The 21,225-nt window shown below is 37.1% G+C and overlaps 1 long non-coding RNA gene across 1 annotated transcript; it reads left to right on the top strand.

Annotated features, from left to right (window-relative positions):
* The first annotated feature begins 4,006 nt into the window (after positions 1-4,006).
* On the top strand, positions 4,007-15,450 carry LOC143691999 (uncharacterized). The gene is made up of 3 exons (XR_013179844.1): positions 4,007-4,041; positions 4,726-4,742; positions 15,363-15,450. It is a non-coding gene; the product is annotated as an uncharacterized LOC143691999 (long non-coding RNA).
* The last annotated feature ends 5,775 nt before the right edge of the window (positions 15,451-21,225 follow it).

The raw sequence follows: 21,225 nt of genomic DNA, 5'->3' as shown, positions 1-21,225 counted from the left end.
TTCCCAATATCTAATCTAAATCTACCCTCCCTCATTTTTAGGCCCTTCCCCCTTCTCCTACTGCTCCATGCCTTTGTGAAAAGTCTCTCTTTTCAGCTCTCTTGTAGACCCCCTTCTGGTACCTGAAATTGCTATAAGGCCTCCCTTCTGTAGCAGAAATCACTTTAAATGAAAGCTTTTTCAAAATTTTAAAGTTGGAAGTTTAAAAAGATGAATAATTATAATTTTCCTGTACTAAAGTAAAATCCTTTATTTTAAGTGGTACAGTTACTACTCTAATTTTGAGACTTTTTCTCCATGTTTTTTACCTAAATAATGAAAACATCACGGCTAAACTGTCAGTACTTTTACTGGGCTTTAAAAGAAATGGGTAATCTTTATTCAGTTATGTCAACTGTTGGAAGAATTGGGAATTAAATGGCTTAATTTAAAGAATAGTTCTGCATTTTAACAAAATATTTCAGCTAAATAGAGGAAAGAGACAAGTTGTAAAAGAGAAACTGAAATTATAGCTTTGTTGAGCCTCACCTTTGGATTTTGATGGGGTCACTGCATATATAGCTATGATTTTTTGCATTACTGAAGAATTTTTGATCATAACTCCCTCCTCACCCCAGCCCCTCCATCTCCTTTTCTGATGCCAGCATGAATAACAGGAACTATTGCTTTTTTGCAATGGAAAAAATTTCCTGAGAACTGCTAATCTCATAAAACTGATTTAGGATAGGAGTATTTTGATAGTTCCTGTTCTCCTGAAATGTTCTTAATCTTCTTTTAGAACTTGTTATCAAAATATTCAGCTGTATTTTAACATCATTAACTCCACACCTGAAACTCAGTGGTTATCTTGCTTGAACTTCAAGCAAAACTGGTATAAAGAGTCTGAAAAAATGCTGAATCTCCATAGAGTGCAAATTATTCCACTTAATACCACAAGTGGAAATTCCTAAAATGTGAAAATTGCTACTGGCCACTTAACAAGTGCCACCCCAGGTTTAAGGAAGAGCAGATGATATAACTATGTTACAGATTCTAGGGAAGCAAGACAGAGAAAAATCAACAGTGAGAATACTGGGAGTTTTGGGGCCATCTAAATGGTCTGTGTGGCCAAGCCAGGTCAAGCAATGCCACCCATCTGATGCCTTCTGCTTCAGCCAGAGATGAGTGTTGTGGGGTCAGGACAGAGGACTATAATTTTCCCATTTGCAAATTGCAGAAATCAACATTCCTCTTAAACTTTTGCAAATGTTGCTTTTATTTTCACATGAGACCTTTCAAGGACTGCTTGGGATTTAGTGGGATTATTATTGCTTGGAACAGAAATTTAGAAGGCTGTAGGATGTTAGGACTATTTAATGTACTGCTTTATTACATGATAGTAACAGCTGCTTTAGAGCAAGAATCACTTCTTGTAAAATTTAAATACCTAAATTTATTATTTTCTTAATGTAGCTGTATAGGAGATTTACTATGCACTCTATCAGGCTACTTAGGAGTAAAAATGAATAAAGATAAGGTCTACTATTTCCAAAGGCATGATTGGGCCCATTGGGCTTTCCTGTTAATAATATATATATGTATATATATTTTTCTTCCTCATTATCAGTATGCCTGATGCCTCATAATTTCAGTCAGTGTTCACAGAACTTCTGTTCCCTGCCTGTTTAAAATGTTATCTGTTCTTCTTTGCAGACATCTCTTTGGTGTGGCAGAATAACAAAGTAAAGAGCAGGAATGACTCCAGGGTCATAATATAGCGTTTGAATGCCCAGGAGCTGGAGGTGAGAGTGAACAGCATTCCCCAGGGGTGGGAAAATTGCAGATTCAAAGGGTAGGTCAGCAGCGAGACAATTCCTACAGCACAAGAGAACAGTGATTTCCATGACAACAGGCTGTGGGCAGGGAGGGTGACTCAGAGAAAGAGATAATCCCACAGGACTGACAATTACTGGTGATTACTCTGGGAGGTTCCCGACCCAGTGCATCTCTCATACAGATGCATCTAGGCAATTTGACTCATGACAAACATTAGCACTTTTTCATCAAAATTTGTCATGGACATTTCCCCAGGCATTGCATAGGAACTTATGTGAATTCTCAAATATTGTATTTAGTTTTTCAAAATAACTTTGTTCAGAATTGTTTTGGTTTGTTCATGCATGTATGTCAGAGAGAGAAAGAAAAATATCAGAAGTTTTCCTGTCTATATTTGGATGAAGAATTACATTATTCAGGACTTACTCATATAACATGTTACAGTCAGAAGATGCTGTTCACATCAGAGGTCTTCTGTTTAAAATGTTATTTAAACCTGGCCTTGGCGTCTCCTGCCCCATCCAGATAATTTCTGTAGAGCTACCCTGCATATATATGTGATGCTAATGGAATGGCTCAAAGTCTGACTAGTCTATTTAAAGCAGTCTATTTTTAACTGCATTCCTAGGTAAACTTTTTTAGCTTTTCTGACTCTGCTACTGCCACTCAAATTTAACCTTGGACAACAGGATTTTTCAACCATACCAGTACTCAACTCCTACTGCTGAAGTTGTCAAATAACTATTCATGCAGTTGAAAACCTGAAAGTGTTACCAGAGCTTTTTGCTTTCAGACCATTGGCAGGTAGATGAAAAATACCCAGAACTATGTGAAAGGTGAGGCTTTATTCTGTATTGATAAAGACAAACAAATCACAGTAAAGAAGGTATTTTAAGCTGTAAATTTAAAAAAATATACAAAAGAGCAAGTATAATTCCCCTTCTGCCTCCTTCTCTTCTGTTCTAATGGCTTATATAGAGCTTAATGGCTGCCAGGCCTGCCTTCCTACACTGGTGCTGGCATAGCTCAAAACCTTTTAAACTCTTTAATCAGTAGGCTGGTTCTACTGCTGATCTTCAAATTCATAATTTGGGGATTTGCAAGTTACTGTACAAACATTCATACTGAGTTTGCTAGATACTTTTCTTCCTGTATGCAGAGAACCAAAGATTGTAAGACTATTTCCAGTTAATGGAATTCTGTTTCTAGGATCCTGTTCTAGTTCTCATATGCGACATAAAAGGGGTTGGTTTATACATCTCTATCTTTAATTCATTTAATTTGGTTCATTGCACTTATTTATCTTAGGATTTATACCATTTTTAAAAGCATTCTTCTTAATTGATGTTCAAATAAAAGGTCTTTTTTAGAAAAGAGACCAGACTCTCTTAATACAAAAATAGTCATAGTGACATGTTACTTTGTCTTTTGAGCAGTGCATTGCACAAGTCTCCTCTGGCACACAAATATCTGCAATGGAAACAGCAAAAGCCCTGTGTAGTGTAGCTAATACCGTGTAATGCAAGAAGGCAGACAGCAGGTGCTAATGTCTCAGAACTGTTCTAATATTACACCGATTTCCTACTTTTCACAGTCTCATGTTTAATGTTTACAGTAGGCTGGCAGTGACTGTGCTGTAGTTATATTTTTAGTTTCCGCCCATAAGTTCTATAGAACTCTAAGACACGTCTTTCAAGCTCTGTGTGTGCACACTGCATTATTATGACCCATTTTCATTACATGTGACAGATAGGATCCTAAATGTTAAAAGCACTGTGCACACATGGAATAAACTTTCACGTTCTAGGATCCAGAGAGGCACCCAAAAGCTGTAGTTATGTGACTTGAGAAGACGCCAGGATGTGCTGCCAAGAAAGGGTATTCTTCCTCTGTTTTCTATATTTCCCACACCTTCCTCAAGATCAAGCATTTTACTGTATGCCATGGCTAACATTGTGTGACTTTGTGACTGGATGAGGCAGTGACCTGAACTGGCAGGAACTATCTCTAGAAAGGAGCCAAGACAAAGTAACTGATGTACCTGACACTGAGCCTAATGAATCCTGGTGCTCATACTACAAAGAAGACAAGGATGTGTGGGCCAAAACAGTGGCCAAGGTAAAAAACAGTAATCAGAAGAAGCTCACGGAAAATTATACTCTGAAATGCTCTCTTCTCACTTTTGCAGACTGGATATCCTCGGCTCCTGTACAGGACAATATCTGGGTTAGTAATTACACTCAGTCGTTACAGTTGTCTTGCCATAAAACTGATACCAAGTCAAACTAAGAAGCAAGAAGCATCACCAAAGAAGCAATTAAGCTAAGGAGTAAAAACTGTCTCCCAGACTCTCAGGGAGATTTCTCATGCAGTGTTTTTGCCAAGCATTACTATAGCAACTGATAAGAATATTGATTACAGCAGAATTCCCTTTCTTCTTCCAAATGCTGGAGGCAGATGATTTGTGTTTGGGTTTGGGGTTGTTTGGTGATATAGCACTCTCATCTGAGGGCAGTGCTATATCACAAATAATGCTGCAAATTTATGTTAAGAGAAGCTGTTAACACTGCACTCATCTTCTGATTGTGAATGATAGTACATTTAGGACTTGCAGGAAATATGAAAAGGAGATTGGCTTTCAGTTGCTTTGAGAATCAGCCTAAGTAAAGGACAGTTTATTTTAGTTAAGTAAAACATTTAGAAAACAGAATACATAGAAATTTTATGATAGTGATGGTAGACCACTGCATGTTCTTAAATATGCATATTATATAGATGCAATGCTGCTATTTTGCCAAGGAAAAACACCTTATTTTTGTGGAGAAATAAAGAGAGGTTTGTGGCAAGTTTATGTGGATGATGTAGTGAAAGATCATGATGTATAAGCTTTTGTCTTTCTGTTTTTTTCAGGTGTGCATTTAATACAGGTATGATCATGTCTTTGTGGATTATTTTCGTGTTCAGCATTTGTTGGTATTTGAACATGAGTTCAAATGTGGTGGATAATTTTAGAAGCTGTACTTGATAAATGCCAGACAGATAGTTTGTTTATCTGTGTAGCTTTTTTTCCTTTTGATATATGTGTCTTTTCCTAAGTATCTGATTTTACTTCACATTTGAAGGATATTTGTAAACTCCAAGTTGTATGCCTTTTTAATGCTCTCTGCTGTCAGATCTTTCCTGAATCCTTGGCTTTAATGGCTTTAACGGCTTTAATGGCAACAGGAAGAGCAACGTTACCAATCTTCTTACCTGTGACCAGGAAAGCTGACTTTGAAAGATCTGATTTGAAATAGGAATATTGCCCACAGATTTCCCCTACCTTTTCCTTACTGAACATGATTATTACTGTTTTCTGTTTCTGGCATTGACACACTCCTGTGGGTATCACTTTGTTACTTCTCATCCTTTCCTGAATGTTCTGGATGCTGGCTGTGATGTGTTTGAGTAAAAAATTTAAAATTCTGGCCATAATTAGGAGCACTCTTGGATGTGGCTACCTGGGAAATATGCACACTGTGTCTTGTTTATGTTTTGAGCTGTCATAAATCTTGAATGAGACTAGGTGCTTGCATCAGGGGAGGATATTTCTCTTTGAGCAATACTGTAGCAAAAAGGACAATGGACAGGTGAGAAATATCACTTTAAAAATACGTAAAACAATTTTTATAAGGTTTTTGATAAGGACTCCAATATTTGATTACTAGGAAAAAAACCCCTGAGTTTCTTCTACCCTCATCATTGAAATTACTTCATCTATTACCTAGAGTAAAAAAAAAAAAGAACATAATAACAACTACTATTTTTGATAGGAAAAAAACTTGTATAAGGTGTAGATTCAGGATTGTGCAGAGAAATTACTTTTTCTGATTTGTGTGTTGGTAGAACTTCATACCAAACCCAAGGGGCATAAAAAATTGTTTGTTCTTACTTTTTTGTTCTTACTGGATCTTGAGTGGAAGTTAAAATTTTCCTTCTGTTTTCCTGCTTTGCAATGGGAATTCTTTTTCCTCTCTCCATTATTTTAGAAAATTTTTCACCAAGATGTTTAACAACTTGATCCTTACATTTAGTAAAGCCCAAAACTAAGCCCATCTATGTTTTAGATGTTTCGCATTTTTTTCTCAACAACTCCACTGCTACTGTGCTGAAGTAGCTTGATCTCATACAATAAAAGATTAGTATAGTGTGAAAAATGTGAAATACAAACAGATAGAATTAAAACTGAAAGAAAAGGTTGGCGGTTTGTGGCTTGCTTGTATCATAGGATTGCTGTTAGCAAGTAGGAAATGCTCTGCAATAGTTTTCATACAGAAGCAACCACAGTAACAGTAGGTGAGTAGCCAGGCAATAGAAGGCACTTTCTGATATTTGTTGAAGAGTATACCATCAACCAGAAGGAGCTCAGTAGAACAAATTTTTAGGCAGTGCTTTTATTTTTGTCCCTCCCCCTGCTCCCAGAGGGCCAATGTGTTATCTCTCACTTTCAATCTATCAGTGTGTCTCTGTCTCTCTCGAATTATCTTTACAAGCTTAACAAATATGAGATGAAACTTGCAAAGATTAAAACAGAATATCAAGTTACTAAATCTGCAGGTAATGTTATTTGGTTTATGTTAATCTAGCTTGAAGCTAGTACAAGTATTGCAATAAATATATGGCCTAGTAACAATCAGAGGATGACCTTTTATAATTTCAGTCTCTTCTTGTGGAACTTCATTCGTCTGAAGCAGAAGCAGTTCTTAAAATTTCACAAATATATTTCAGGTGTAGCTATCACATATTTTACATCAGTGATTTTTTTTTCCCCAAGAGATCTGATTTAATACATAATTTGTTTAAATAGCGAAAATTGTAATCATGTTTGGCATATAAGAAATGTATGGATTGTTTAATGTTAATTTTTAATTGTGTAAATGGCTCTTTCAAATTTTAAATAAATTATTTTCTGTGTTGTTGAAAGAGGTGACTTTTAATGACATTCAACTAAACAGTAAAATGCTATTAGAGTATGAACAGCAGAATGAACACACTGCATATGACCACAGATACCTGTTCATTTCTACAACTGCTAAGTTGCTTCTGGTGACCTGATTTTAAATCTGATGTGCCTCCAGCAGATGTAAGTAAAGGAAACTCAGATGAAAATCTAAGCCCAAATGAGTAAATAAAAGTTTTGCTATTGATTTTTATTGAGTCAGGGACTATTAATAATTTACTGCAGATAATAAAAACTGAATTTGACCTAGAAGGATTATGTAAGCATGTCAAGTGGTGTGAAAATCCCTAGAAAAATGAATCATGACAGTAACATTAAAAGAAGGTTGAACTTCGAAAAATTAGAATTCTTTCTACCATCCTTCTCTCATGATTGTAAGGGATTTGCTTAAAGAATAAAGAAAATATCTAATTTTTAAAAAATGGAGATTGATTTATGTTCTTTAATAGCCTGCTAGGCTTGTGATCTCATCTCCTAATCAGATATATCTTTGAAAATTTGTAAGGTGTAGTTAAGTTTGTAAAACCTATATGAACTAGAGACTATTAGGAGTAGGTATCTAAATCTGCAGCTGTGCTGAGTGATAATTAAGTCCACTGCATTATTTGTATTACCGCTGCATTGTACATAAAAGCCTCCTGTCAAAGCCTAGCTTTATTTCAGATACAAACATCGTATGTCCTTTTTGCCTTGGGTATTAGCATGCCTACATGATTATTCATGTGTGAGTTTTGCTACTTAATTCACTAAAATGAAACATAAACATTGTAAAGCAGTAAAGTTGCGTAAAAATTCTCCTACTATCTCCTGGATTTAATTAATCTTATTGACATATTCTTGGATATTATTTACATGTGAGTGGGTAGTGGGAGCTCTGTGGAAGCTCCTCCTTCATTCTCAAAGTCTGCCTGTGGTGAATAATGGTAGATAAAAAGCAATGTCAAAGTAGTTGCTCTGCATATTTGTGGCTTCTGCAGGTTCACAATAGTTAAATCTGTAATCCATGGAACAAAACTACAGCTAGTCTCTAGAAATTACTCCTCTAGCTTACAGTATGGATGTCAGGCTACCAGCAAATTTTCTCTGAAATCCATTCCTATTAGGTCTTATTGCTCCTTATTAAGGCTTAAGCACAGGTGTTTTATCTTCTCTGGGAAACATAAAGAACTTGAATGCAACTTTGTTCTCTTGTTTTTCTAGAGGGTGGGTTGGGTTTAGAAGCATGTGCTTTGCATCTGCTTCTGACTTTGGCAGGAAATTAGACTCCTAGAATCATTGAATCATTGGGTAGGAAGGGACTTCAACAACAATGTGGTTCCACCCTGCCTGTCATGATCAGGACACCTTCCACTAGACCAGGCTCACATCCAGAATCTCATCCAACCTGGCCTTGAACACTCTCAGGGATGGGGCATCCACAGCTTCTGTGGGCAGAGTGCCTCACCACCCTCAGAGTAAAAAAAAAAATCCTTCCCAATGGCTAATTTAAACCTACTCTTTGTCCATTTAAATATATTACTCTTCGTCCTGTCAATTCATGCCCTGATAAATAGCCCCTCCTTATCTTTCCTGTAGTGCCCCTATGAGTGCCAGAAAGCTGCTCTGAGGTGTCCCTGGAGCCTTCTCTCTTCCAGGCTGAACAGCCCCAACTCTCCCAGCCCATTCTCAAATGGTAGATGTTCTGATCTTATTCTTGGTCCGCTAGAGCAGGTGGGTATTTTTTGTGCTGCAGACCCCAGAACCAGACACATTGGTCCAGATGGGTTCTCACCAGAGCCCTGCTGGCCACGCTGCTTTGGACCATCCCAGGACATGGTTTGCCTCCTGAACTGGGAGTACACGCTACCAGCTCATATTAATTTTTGAATCCACCAGCTCTCTCAAATCCTTCTCCTCACAGCTGCTCTCAATTCATTCTCTGCCCAGCCTGTATTTGTGATTGGGATTGCCCTGAGCCAGGTGTGGGACCTTGCACTTACCTGGTTTAACTTCATGAGTTCCACAGGCCCACATCTCCAGCCCATCCAGGTCCCTCTGGATAGCATCCTTTCTCCACAGCCTGTCAACTGCACCACGTGCTTGGTGTCAGGAGCAAACTTGCTGAGGGTGCACTCGATCCCTCTGTCCATGTCAATGAGAACGATATTAAAAGATATTGGTCCCAATGCAGGCTTCTAAGGGGCACCAGTTATCAGTTGTCTCCACCTGGACACAGAGCTATTGACCACACCTCTGTGAGTCACATCAACCAGCCAATTCCTTATCCACTGAGTGCTCTCCCTGTCAAATCCATGTTGAGACAAGGATGTTGTGAAGGACTGTGTGAAATGCTCTGCACAGTTAAAGGCTGACTGACGATTGTGACATCAGTCACACTTCCCTCATCCACAAATGTTCTAACCTCACTGTAGAAGGCCACCAAATTCGTCAGGCACATTTCCCCCTTAGTGAAGCCATATTGGCTGTTAGCAATGACAAAATTTCACTAGGGCATGATCACTGCAGCCCAGACTACCTACAGTCTTGACCTTTCACATAAGTCTTTCTGCGATAGTGAGCAACAGATCCCAAAATTAATGTTCTTTGGTTGGAGTCTCCATCACCCATTCTAGAAAGCTATCCTCAATGGATCTGTTTCCTGGACTACTAGCAGTTTGTTGGGCCAATTTGCCAGATGTTACAGTTGGTTTAAGTCCCCTACCAGGCTCACGGCCTGCAAGCAGGAGGATTCCCAAGGTTGACAAACAGACTCCTCATCTCCCTTCAGATGGCCTGTAGTAGACATTAACAACAAAATTTCCTTTGTTGACTTGTTCTCTAATTATCACCCATGAGCTCTCAGTCCTGAAGTTCAAAGAGTTCCATGTGACCAATCTCATTATTAACACAGCAGGCAACTTTCCCACTTCTCCTTCCTTAAATTCTTTCTCACGAGGAAGATTTACAGTGTTTTCTTTTGAAGTGTAGGAGACCTAACAGTGAAGGAGACCTAGGCTAGCTTGCTGCTATTTTTAACCCACTTCCCAGTCTTACATATCCTCTCATTCCACAAGTTGCTAATTCTCCTAAAGCTATAGTACTAGTCTTCCTGCTCTTTTTTAACTTAGTCTGATGGGATAAGAATGGACTTTAGACTCCACCAATGAGATGTCATTGCTTCTATAGCATCAAATTTTGCACTGACTGCCATGGTTTTATTTAGCTTCAAAAAAAGGGTAAAATACATTCCTGATATTTTAAAAATACGTAATTTTTTTGCTTAGTCAATGAGTAGTGTAATATGATTGCTTTCTATAGACTCAGTGATAAGAAAATCAATACTTCCCTCCTTGTGCCCTTTGACCAATCCACTGTGTAAGGGGAGGGGAAATATGAAAAACAGGGATTTAAATGTATGAATAAGAAAATAAAAATTTGCTAGCTTGCCCTTCATGAGACTTCATAGGACACTCTTCCATGAGGAATATTTTTATGGTCTTTACTATTTTACACCTCTTTTTATACTATGCTTTTCCCTATCCCAAATTTACCATTCTTAATGTCACTAGGGAGTTTAAAAGCAAATTCACATCATACTTTCAGGTCATGCTATTACAGCAGTGTTTATTTTTGCAAAGAATAATGTAATCAAGAAGCTGTTGGACAGCCTTTATTGCTAACAGCAGCAACTGCAACAAAGGAAGGCTGGCTCTGTGGATAAATAACCCATTGCCAATTCTGTGAAAAAGCAGAGGCTTGTACTTTTTGCAGGGAGTTGCATTCAAAGGATATAACAACATATTTACATAAGAATTGCAAGGATGTAAATACAGATTATTGAAAACTGAAAATTTTCCTTTTTTAGTTTTTCCTCCTCTAAGCTGTATAATATGTGTGAACATATATTAAAATATATATAAATTGTCACTGGGAAAATGAATGTTAAAACTTTGAAAGCAGTATTTCTAATAGAATCACAAGAGGATCTTAAACTTTATCAGAATACAGATGAAGGCATTTGAAATTTTCTGTCACCAGTGGTGAGGTTATTTTATCATTAGCCAAGTTACTCTTCATTGCAGTTTGCTCTAGAAAAAAAGTTGCTCTATTCTATTGAAAAAATGCTTGCAATGGGAAATGAAGTTTTAAAAAGTTACTACAACAACTGGTGTGAAATTACATTAGTTAACAAGACTCAAACTGCCCATTTGAAATCATCAGGAGTATTTTCCTCTGAGAAAATTGCTGGCCCTGAATAATGTTACTTGTACGATTTGCCCTTTTCCCCCACTTTCTAATAAAGTGACATTGATGGACATAATTGTACATTCATCCATCTGGGTTTTTTCTGCACAAGAAGTAATTTGTCTAGCAGTCATAAATTAGGCTCTTTTTGGTACCTAAATTATATTTCTTTCCCCTCTTTTTGCTTATAAACACTCCTTTAATGAAATGACTCCATAGAATCATATTCCTGCTAGAACCTGTCCCTTTATTTTTTGTAATATTTTTTTGCAGCTTTTTAGTAATATGTTTCCAGTCTTCAAGTGCAAAAAAAGAGCCCATTTTTGATGATTGCTTTAACAAAAAGCTCATTTTGTATCTCGGACCAGTTGTAGGGGTTTTTTCCCTCTCCCATTTTTCCCCAGATCAAAAGCCATTTAATAAGTGAGGTATTTTTGTCCCATTTCAGCTTTAAGGCTGTGCACTGGCAGGAGCTATGACTCTATATAGTTTTATTTCAGTATTTTGCATTGCCCATGACTGTGAATCCGTACTAGTATTTCTATCCTTGGGGTCTAAGAATCAATTCTCTTGTACTCCAGAAGATTCCTAAGAAAGTATACTTGTTGTTTTCTCATTTCTCAGTCTACTTACCTGCACTGAGGTATGTTACTCCTATCTTTCTCTTAAATGGCACTTTTCCTGAAGATACATGGCTGAAAGGACTGCTAGTCAATACCTTGCTGGTTATTTACCACAATAAATATTAATCAAACAATCCAATAGGAATCAGCTTTTCTAATGATATGGCAGCAATGTGTTACTTAAGAGTTGTAGTAATTCCTTCTTGTCATGTAACAGTTATTTGATTGTTGTTCATACAAAACTGCAATTGCGTTGGTGTTCATACATAACTATCTTACCTATACAGATGCCTTCTTCATTCCATGTTCCATTCACATGTTTCTGCAAGTGCCTTCCAAATCATGCAGGCAAGTATGTAATGTAAGCCCTCGTTGCATCTGCTTAGGCCCCAAGTGTGTGCAATAGGGCCTGTGGGATAAAGTGACATGTTGCAGTCTGTGTTTATTGTTATTGGAGGAGATTGTAGGCTGGAGGCCAGATACTCTTGACTTGGCTGCAGAGAAATTTCAACCCAGTTTCTTACTCTAAATGCAGAGGACAAGAATTTCTAAGACTATTCCATAAAGCAGTGGCTGTTTAGCCTGGAGAAGAGAACGTTTGTGGCAGGGGTTTCGAGTGTATATTAATCTCTGGAGAGAGGGTGAGAAGAAGATGCAGCCAAACACTTTCCAGTGGTGCAGAAGATCACAAGATAGACAGGGGATACTATATGAACACTTTATATTGTCAGGTTTACTAAGCACTAGCACGGTTTGCCAGGCGGGTGTTGAAATCTGCATCCTTGAAGACACCCAGAAGCTGACTAGACAGAGTCCAAGGTAGCCTGCTCTAGGTGCTCCTGCTTTAGCAGCAGTTGGTTCTCCAGAGGCCTCTTTCAGCCTCAATCATTTTGTGAGTCTTTGATTTCACTTTACAGTTAATGAATCAATAGGAAAATCCTACTTTGGGAGCTGCTCAACTTACACAAATATCTTTCAGCACAGAGGTAATAATCAGGTTAGTTTATTCTGATTGTCTTTTAACATGAGAACTATTAAGACATCAAAATTACTTCTGTTGTTTCATGACAACTCCCAAATACTTCTGGAATACCAGCAACCAAGCTGGTGAACATGTGTACCAAGTAAGTGTTTACAAAGTGATCACAAAGATTCTTTTGGGCTTTGAATATAAGCCTTAGGGTTGAATAAAAACCATGGCAGTGGTAAGTCTGCCTTCAGCATCCCTTAGGATGTTACAGGGATGTGTTGAGTGAAGGATGGAAAGAGCTGTGCCATAGATCTTCAGATCACTCTAACTGAGAGACTTCTTGAGGCTGTTTACTCCACACCAATTTAAAACCCAAACAGTTTATGATGGGACAAATAATCATTGCTGTTACCCTTTGGGAACTTTCTAAGTAAATTTATCATCCCCTCATCCTTAACTTTATAATAATCCTTAACTCTATAATCATGTCTGTTTAAAATCTAAAGACTTGAAACCATGAAAATCATGAAAATCAGAGGTGACAGATGCTCTTAGAAGTTTACAAACAAAAAGAACCAGAGTCAGAATAGGAGTAGTAAGTTAAAGCATTTATTGCTAGAAGTTGAATTTATTTAAGACAATAAAAATTTATTCAAGACAATAAAAAAATATCACATGCATTTGATTATAATTCTAGTGAGAGATCTTATACAAATCCAACATAAAAACCCACAGCAGATGCTGCTATTTATTAATTTTGCCAGTTCATTAAGTTCTTTGTCTCATGCTGCTAAATGCTTTGCAAAAATATATAACACTAATGCTATTGTGATACACCCTGAAATGTGGAAATTGTCAGAACAAATCCATCTAGTTGGAGAACCTATCAGTGTAAAAGAATAAATAAATTTATTTTCTGTCTTGAAACTGTCAGAAACTTTCTGCTGGTCAAGTCAGTTGACACAACTGTGGTTCTGACAGGTTGACTTTGATTGCTTGTACCTAACCTTCTCATCAAATCTAATTTGCATGAAAGAACAAAGCTATAAGGAATTAAAAATAGACAGTGCAAAAAAATGCACTTTAGGCATAAAGTGCAACATTTGAAGTTTAGGGTAGCACAGATCAATTATTTCTGTCCCATGCAAATGCAAATTCAAAGAATTTGAAACTCAACTAAGATATCAAAATGACACTGGAAATGACACTGCCAACAACATGAAGAGTAAAAGAAAAAAAAACTAGAGGTGATATTTCTATTCAGGTGAACAGTAGTAAATGATTGTTTAAATAAAAACTGGTAATAAAAGTCTTTCTGAAAGAAGCATCATATCTGCAACAAATATGTTATGTGACCTTCTTCCCTAGAGTGGCACCTTAGAGTCCATATCTCCTGTATGTTTATCTGTCATGCTCTTGTTTTAGCAGCTATGTAAACTCAAAACTAACAGGAATTATGCTGGTTGGTCAGAAGAGTTGCAGGAAATAGCTGGTGCATTCAGGATTTCTTCTTCATATAATCTTGGTTATCATGCATTGGTTAAATTGTAGTCTGGTTTGAACAGGGGCAATGAATTTAATATTTTTATAAAAGATGCACAAGACAATGTCAGAAAAGAGAGATTTTCCATTAGAGTTGATATCCTTTATCAATTTCAGTTGCCAAAAGAAATTAATTTCTGTCAAGTGAAGACATATAGCAGCCAAATATTCCTAGTGGTTCTTGACCAGCTTTTGAGTTAAACAAACTGTACACAGAAAATCTATCATGTGCAAGGTTTTGTTGTTGTTGTTTGGTTTGGGGTTTGTGTTTGGGGCTTTTTGCTTGTTTGTTTGAGGTCTTTTATCTGACATAGTTCAGCCATATTCAAAATGTTTTAAGTAAAGAACTAGAGCAGTAATATGTAGTACAGCAGTATATCTGTTATATCTATAGTTATTTTACAGATCACAACAATTTAATATGATTCTTTCATTCGCAAAAGATAACCCAGTAATTGACCCAAATCCTCATAACTTGTTTATGGAATGCTGCTTTATTTTCCAGAAAATTCTGAACTAGATCAAATTATTAGAATCTGCAATTATCTTTCAAATACTATTGGTAGCTATAAATGTGTTTCACGGTGATTTACACTATATATTGAATTCTGAGGAGACACAAATGTCTCAGTCAAGTACAGATGAAGATTCTGCATCTGCAAATTTGTTTAAAATAGATTTTAATTACGCTGGAGATATTTAAATGCACTGATAGCAGGTTTTTGTGATGTGCCATTTTTTATAGTAGAAAAGGGAGGCCAGACACAAATACAGAAGGCTTTTTAACCTGTTATGTTGTCCCTTTTTATTTTTTCTAGATGTCTGACTCTTCCTTTTAAATTGTTAATGGTATAAATGAAAGAAAAACACAGCAACTGTAATCCTAGCCAAATTATTCCACTGTCCTAAATTTCTGATGTCATTTAGCTGTTTGAAGTCTCTTTTGGTGTTGGGTTTTTCTCATGTGTAAATCATTTACAGAAAAAATATTTTCTATTAAGACAAGATTCCTGTTCTGGCACATCCTAAATATACTCAAATAACTTTTTCATCTCCCTAATTTCTTTTCACTTATCTGATTATGTAGTTTTTGCTCAAGTGTCATCCAATACATGGATTTTGTCAGTGTCATTTCTGATCTCTGCTGACAGTACTTAAATTTCTCTTCTTCTGAATTTCTTATTTCAAGGTATTTGCTTGTGCCCAACAGATGAAGATCTCTGGAGCAGGAGTCTCATACTAAATTTGCTTCGCCACAGCATGGTGAGACCAGCCAAAAGAGGGGGAGGAGAAAACACTTAGTGCTAATGAAGTGAAAACAGTAAGATGAAGATGTATCAAGAAGTCAGGAAATATACTTGCTCACACGTCATTAGATTCTTTCTCTCTCTTTGGCAGAACTGTTTGCAAAAATTGAAACAAGAAAAAGTCAAACAGAAAGAAAAGGGGGAAAAAAAGAGGAAAATAGGGACAAAACCCTCCCATAGTAGATTACTGGGCAAATTACCTCTAGCAAAGAGTTACCACTAAAAAGTTTTTCCAGGTCAGGGGATGGCCTTAGCAAGCTGAGCAATGTGAACATATCAGGCATTATAGGTAGTGTTACTTTTTTCCTCCTCTGAAGGGAGGTACTGTTCTTCCCTCAGCGGCATGTGACTATCCATCTACTTAGATCCACTTTGGAGAAATAGTTCTGAAAAGCATGCTGATTTTTAACTCATGCTGTGATGTGGTTGACCTTTTGAGTATTGTTTGTAGTGGAATTTGCTCCTATGCAGGCCTTTTGGAATTTGAAAGCTGTGGGGATTTGGAGGGGTGCCTAACAACTGCGGAAGGGATTATTTCTCAAGTATCTTCTCAAGTTATTTCTCAAGTATCCAGCCATCTCTGCAGCTAACATTAGCCTAATTGGGACTTTCTCCTGTTATATTTCTGTATAGTTGACAGGAATGAGCAATGGTGTGTGTTTGAGACAGGAGTTGGAAATTGTTTTCCTAATTCTGTTCAATGTGTAACTTTTTAAAAAAACCCTTTTCATGCCCATTTGTACAATACACTATTGCTTTAAACTAGTCTCATCAAAGCAAACGTGCCTTCACAGTTGGAACCTGATACTGGGTCTTCCCTAAACTGCTGCTTTCTGTAGTTTTTGTGAAGTTACAAAAACAACAATTTGTAGGTCAAAGATGGCAGGAAACACAAGAAAATTCAGAGCTCTCCAACTTGGCAGGAGGAAAGAAAGGTTAAATGATACAGGCTGGTCTCCTGTAATAGCTATAGAGTAAATTGACAAGGGTTCATGAAATAGGAAGCTGCTGGTCCCTTGGTTCAGCTCTGAGACAGGGTGGTGTCACCTGACATTGAAATTGCTTTGGCTGCTCCTGTGCCAGGACCCCACAGCTAGGGGCTGACTCTGCTCCTTGAGTGCATTTCTGTCTTCTTTCAAATGGTTTCTAAATGTAGAGAAACAACATTTTGAGAAACAACATTTTCTGGGAAGGGAGGAAGGGGGGAAGCGAGGGAGGGAGGGTGGGAGTGAGGGAGGAAGGGGGGAAGGAAGGAAGGAAGGAAGGAAGGAAGGAAGGAAGGAAGGAAGGAAGGAAGGAAGGAAGGAAGGAAGGAAGGAAGGAAGGAAGGAAGGAAGGAAGGAAGGAAGGAAGGAAGGAAGGAAGGAAGGAAGGAAGGAAGGAAGGAAGGAAGGAAGGAAGGAAGGAAGGAAGGAAGGAAGGAAGGAAGGAAGGAAGGAAGGAAGGAAGGAAGGAAGGAAGGAAGGAAGGAAGGGGTAGTAAATTTTCCAGTTCTCTGGTAGATGTACCTGTGGTTATACACTGGTGCATCAGACAGAAATCTGCCTTCTGTCTGAATTAAAAAAAGAAAAAATCAAATGAGAAGTATAAATAAACCATTGTGACCTAATACTCCAGCCTGAAAATCAATGATGGCAAGGCTTCACAAGCTAAGCAGTTTGTGTCTGACCAGATATGAGTGTGTATTGCAAATCATTTTTTTTTCTGAATCTCTGAGCTTAAGCTACCAATCTTTAGGGATGAGTGGTCTTCTTTTTCTGCAAGACACATATTTGTTCAAGTGATGCAGTGAGACAGATAGCAGCAAGAGAATATATAAATCAGCTTCTCTGCTACACTCAGACTTTTCAATTTGTGGCACTGTGGTTCACAGAGCTAGTAAGGGGAAACATGGACAAATGAATTTGAAACAATTTAAAGAGGAAATAATGTGCATTGGAACTGTAAGCTTAATTTCCCATGTGCTAGCTGAGCTGCATAGGAAAATTAATGCCTATATCTATCTCTATTCTTATTTCACATGTGCCATACAAAACTTAGCTGTCTGTAGTATTTTCTTGGCTTATCACTGCTGTTACTAAAGGGTTTTTTGTTTGTTTGGAGGTCTTTTCAAATGGGTTCATCATAAGACTGTTCAAATCAGACCCGGAGTCCTGTTGCAAGAATGCATTTTTGCTATTATCAAAATACTCCTAACAACAGAAATAATTCTGTTCCACTTCATATTCAAAATAACTCTACTTCTATTGGTTAAAGCCATGTATAGATTCTGCACTGCCCCAGGACTAAAAAAATTGCCATAAGGTACAAAATTAAAGCAATTCAAAACAGTCAAAGTGTTGAAATGTTTACAGAGGTGGACAACGAGGATTGTGAGAAGTCTCAAGGGCAAGACTTATGAGGAATGGCTGAGGCCATTTGTTTTGTTTAGCTTGACAAAGAGAAACTGAGAGATGACCCCATGGCAGTTTACAGCTTCCTAAGGAGAAGGGGTGGAGGGGGGAGCAGGGGAGGGGTCTAAGTTCACCACTTATCTCCTTTCATGAGGAAATGGAATAAAAATGCATCAGAGAAAGTTCACAATTAATTTTAGAGGAAGGTTCACTGAGAAGGATGTTGGTCCGCTTCCCCAGGGAAGCAGTTGTGGCACCAGCCTTGTCAAAATGTCTTCAATGAGCATCTGGATGATGTTCCTCACCACATGATCTAGTTTGAGGTAGTTCACAAGGAGCAGGGTGTCAGACTTGATGATCCTTGTCAGTTCCTTCCAATTTGAGATATCCTGTGATTCCACGCTTCTATTTATGGCACCTTCCACAGCTCCTTTTGGAAGGGAGAAACATCAGACCACACCAAATGCTTTGTTATATGCCCGGTTCCCATTCACTCTCTCTTCTGTTCTGATTCATTAAAATGTGCACTCCTTCTAATGCTGACTGTTTCTACTAATAACTAGGTTATTCACCTACACTTACTTGACAGATGTTACATTTTTCTGTTACTCCCTTTTCAGGTTGTATATAGATAGACAACCAAGGTATGTATGATGCACATATGACATTAACCTACCCTAGAAGAATAACTTGTACTGTGATTTTCATGCAGCCCATGTCAACCATGCTGTTTCTATAGGGCACCTGGGCTTGGGCACATACAAAACACACGATTTTATCTAGGTGTAACATGATAATTCATGTTTAATATCATGACTGAAATGTAAGACTGTGGTTTAAGAATGGTAAGTCCCAATATAGAGCTCTCATTGGCACTCACCTCCACTCCTCGTAGTAGGAAATTCTAAAGTCAAAGATCACAGGAACAATTTACTGGGAACAGCAATGAGAGAAGACAATAACAGCAGCAATATTAAAAACAAGTTGTACAAAGAGAGGGTGATTTACATGTCAAGTGCTCACCAAGCCTGAGGCAATGAAAAACAATGGTGACCAGATTTCATTACCCCACCACACTTTTTTTCCAGCTGTTAGCCATGCACTTTAAATCTATATAAGGTTTTTTCTTCATTCTTTGACTAATATTTAATGACCCCTCCGATTTCCTCCAGTTTTTCAGTATATCTTTTTTTTTAAAATAAGGGCTCAAAAATCCCTGAGGGACTTCAAGCCTGACATCTTAATTTCATATTAAGAAGTAAAAAGCCTTCTGCTACTTCCTTTTCCTTTATCTCTCAAAGGGCTTTTGATACATTGGCTTTTTTAGTCAAAAATTGCTACTTTGCCTTTTTCAGTCAAAATATTGCAAAATAATTTTTTTATTTTGTGAGTTTCCCCTCCTTATTCTGAATTCTTTTTATTATACCTGTAACCTAACACTTTGTCATACAAAAAAACTTTTGAAATTTCAAAGCAATTTCAAATAGGCCACCTTGAAAAAAGAAATCACATTGGTCTGCCATATAACCATGGTCTCTTACATAACCATGTGTATAAAACTGCAAACCTTTGTTGAGCCAGACCATCCCCTTTCTTGCATCCTCATTACTGGCATGCCCCCAAACACTTTCCTATTACTAGAGATTAATTTGGTACTATTGATCAGAATATTTTAGACAAAATTTGCAAAATGCACTTTTTCTCCACTAGCTTGTTATGAGAAAGTGCTTTATTGCATAATATCCCTTCTCTGAATGTTGCAAATGTTTAACTTTTTGTTGGAAACCAAGACTACCCAGTAGATAACATGAAACATAGGTTTCGTAACATGAAATATGCCATTATAAATTTCAGATAACAGTATGGTTACCTGCAATAAAAATAAATTCTGACACAAGGTACAGAATGCACTTATCAAGTGGAATTTATCAAGTTATTAAAAAGAAAATACTAAATACTCATCTCTTAATGAAAAATTAATCTCACAGTCACTTAGATCAAGTACTATTTTCAGCATCCCAACAAAGTCAGCATTTTTGAAGAGATAAAAAATAAAGTTAAAAGACATCAAGAATACATGGATTATTTACTAACTGTATGTAAAGCTAGGTCACAGAACATGCAAGAATATGTTAAATGAAAGCATCAGTCTGAAGGATTTTATTTCTGCTCCATTTTTATCTCATACTTTTAATTGGTGTGCTTTGCTTGTCTTTAGTTAGATGGTTGTTGTGGTGGGATTTTCTCTACTTGTCATTCCTTTGTTATATAAAATATCTAGCATATTTCACTAGAAGAGACACTATTGAAAAGGCAAAATATCTGAGCAATGGCAGCTTCTTCTATTGTGCACCAGCTGAAGCTTGGAAGCCTTCTTTTGTGTCTTTATAGTGGGAATGTTGTTGAACATCCCCTTGAAAGAAATGATAAAGAAATGATAGCTTGTTCTGTTTCTGTCCCAATATCAATGTCTTTTTGATAACAGACTATATATTCATTATTTTTGTCATGTCTTCATCATCATTAATAATGTCACATCTCAGAAAATCAAACAATATTTTAGTCAGGAGAAAAATAACTATGATTTGCATAGCTGCACAAGAAGACAATGCTTCCAATTTTTTGAATGGGGGGCAGTGAAAGTCTCATCTCATAGAGACAAAAAGACTGCAGAAACATATCTATAGTTGGATTAGGTCGGAACATGGATAAAATTGGTTTTTTGCATCGCATCATGCCTCCATGAATAGCAGTGACACTAATGGCATTTAATAGTGACACTAGAGTAATAGGTCATATAACTTTTGTATGAGCTATTTGAATTAATTTAAAGAGAGTTTTCATGAAAATTTTAGTTTCTTACAATGTAATAGCAAGAATGAGCAGGGTACTTGTGCTTGTACAGAGAAGGGAAGGGGAGTAGAAATCTTCAAGCAGTTTGTTTTACGAGAATGGCCTTCTGGTATCAGACATTAATATTAACAAAGAAAAGTAATACTTGGCACTGAATTCTGTGCCCTTAAACGGTGTCTAAAAAAACCCTGACTTTTAAAAGTGAGTGAAGTTATTTCCATTTCACAAATCCTAGAAAAGAGACAAAACCAAAGCAACTGATTTGACCAAAATGCCTGAAGAAGTCCACAGGACTTCAGAAAGGCACTAGCACTTTCAAGGACTATTACCTTAAATACGGCTTTTGGGAGAGACACAAGTAAAAATTATGCCTTCAGGTATTGGATCCCCAGGACTCTAAAACAGTTTTTATTTTGAAAAATATAATAATATCCACTCTTTTGTAACTTTTTTTCACAAGTCATATTTAACTTTTACCTGAGAGTAAGCACTGAAACCA

Source organism: Agelaius phoeniceus, chromosome Z (genome assembly GCF_051311805.1).
Source record: "Agelaius phoeniceus isolate bAgePho1 chromosome Z, bAgePho1.hap1, whole genome shotgun sequence".
NCBI classification, from domain to species: Eukaryota; Metazoa; Chordata; class Aves; order Passeriformes; family Icteridae; genus Agelaius; species Agelaius phoeniceus.
The sequence above is the reverse complement of the archived record's forward strand: the minus strand, read 5'-3'. Positions and strand labels throughout refer to the sequence as shown.